This window comes from Petaurus breviceps, unplaced genomic scaffold (assembly GCF_028583685.1).
Source record: "Petaurus breviceps papuanus isolate PSGF00001 unplaced genomic scaffold, PetGlider_PUasm1.0 41, whole genome shotgun sequence".
Lineage (NCBI taxonomy): Eukaryota > Metazoa > Chordata > Mammalia > Diprotodontia > Petauridae > Petaurus > Petaurus breviceps.
Window position 1 is genome coordinate 1,690,562 of NW_027186320.1, and position 2,412 is coordinate 1,692,973.

Genomic DNA, 2,412 nt, shown 5'->3' on the forward strand with positions numbered 1-2,412 from the left:
TACTGTTAGCGAACAACTATATATACATAAATAAACAAGCAAACAAACAAATAAAAAAATAGGTTCCCTTTACTCTTTCCTAATTTTATGAAACTTTGTTGCTACACAGTGAACTTAAAAAAAAAAAAAAAACTTTAGCCAGAGCAAAGATGCCAGAAGGGAAGCAGTAACTTTTCTAAGCTACTCCATAAATTCCATCACTAAAATTTGAAAAGTGAATCTAAATGGATTTTAGAGTGACAGAATCCATTGGGAGACAGAGCATGGCAGATTCCCTGCCCAGGAAAGTGCCCATGTAGATCTGGGGAGGGGGAGCATGGAGCACATTGGGGCTACACCATTGCGGACCTGAGAGCAGACAACAACAGAATGAGAAGGAGCCCCAGACAGCAGATTCACCCACCCCAAGTGCAATTCACATCTGTCTCCCAACAGTACAGAGGATCACTTGGAGCTGGGTAAGAGAAAGCACAGGGCCTGCAGCAGAGACAGCAGCTTCTCCTGGGGCTATCAGCCCACAGCCTGGAAGCTTAAAAATCATCTACCTAAATTTACAGAAGCCAAGATGGCAAAGTAATCCCTAGCTGCTCTAATTCCTCCTCCTTGATGCAGAAAACACAGAGATAAATATCCCACTCAGAGTAAAAAATAGCCTCAGGCTTAGGAGTCACTGAAAAAGGATGTAACTGAGGCAGTAAGGAGTCTGAAGTAAGGGTGGGAGGGGACCCAACAAGTTCCACCTCAGCTGACCTGCAGGAGCTTCCAAAGCCCAGGGTGGTGGAGGAAGCAAGTCCTAATAAGACAAGTTCAGGTGGACCTCAGCACCACCAGGGGAATCTGCAGATACCAGCTTTGCTGGCTCTCAGCTGCTAAGCCTGCCTGAGCTGTAGCCCAGGGGCATAGAGGTGGAAATCTGAAGCAGCCAGAGTACCCCTCCCCCACCATTGAAAGTCATGATGAAAAAAGCAGCCTAGACAACATAGATTGTGAAATAAAACTGCCCTGGAGACCTAGAATCAGAGGGTAAAATAGTTTTTGAAAGAATTCACCAGACTCTTCCTGAAAGAGATCCCAAACTGAAAACTCCAAGAAATATAGGAGCCAAATTCCAGAATTACAAGGTCAAGGAAAAAATACTGCAAGCAGTCAAAAAGAAACAATTCAAATATTGTGGAACTACAGTCCAGATTACACAGGACATAGCAGCTTCTACATTAAAAGATTGGAGGAAAAAATATTGGGGGGGGCGGGGGGTTGCATGGCTAGGTGGAACAGTGAATAGAGCACTGGCCCTGGAGTCAGGAGGACCTGAGTTCAAACCTGCCCTCAGACACTGGACACACTTACTACCCATGTGACTTTGGGCAAGTCACTTAACCCCATTTGCCCTCCAAAAAAGCAAAAAAAAAATGATCAGAGGAATTGGAATTTGATATTTCATAAGACAAAAGAGTTAAGACTGCAACCAAGGATCAACTACCCAGCAAAACTGGAAAATAAATCTTTCAGGGAAGGAAATGGTCATTTAAAGAAATCAGTGACTTTCAGACTTTCCTGATGAAAAAGCCAGAGCTCAATGGAAAAATTGATCTAGAATTACAAGACTCAAAAAAGACATAAAAAGGTAAAGAAGGAAAACACACACACATGCACACATAGGCACTCATGCACACATGCACATAACTTGGGATTCAATAGAAGCAAACTGTTTAGATCCCTATATGACAAAGTGTTACTTGTCCATTGAAATTTATATGATTATTTCGACCTATAAAAGGGATAAAACATAGATAGACAGTGTGGGTATAAATGAACTATTCTGATTATTAAAAAAAAAAATAAAAAAAAACTTATTAAGGGCCTCAAAGAGACCGTAATGGGAGAAAAGGAAAGGATGAGGCAGAAAAAGGTAAATTATGCCACACTAAGAGGCATAAAAACATACTCTAGAAGAAGGGAAGGAGGGAGGGAGATAAACATGATATGAACTTTATTCTCATTGGTTCTGGTTCAAAGAGGGATCAACATAATCTGTTAAATTTAAGATTCTCATGGGAAAAGACAAAAAAAACTAATTACAATAGAGGGAAAGGAGGGAGGGAGAGGAGCACTATATGAAATTTACTCTCGTTGGTTTGGAGTCAAAAAGGGAATAACATAGTCCAATAAGTATAAAAATCCATTGTGCCCTACAGGCAGTAGCAGGGGAAGGGGGGGTGGGGTAAGAAGGAAGGGGGTGGTTAGAAGGGAGGGAAATAGGAGTAAAAGGAAAATGTAAGTAAAGAGAGGGGTCACAGAGAGGGGATACTGAGCGAGGCAGTGGTCAAAAGGAAAACTCTTAAGGAGGGGAAGGGAGAAAGAAGAAATAAAAAGTTTAAACAGGGGATGGAATAGAATGTAGGGAAAGACACA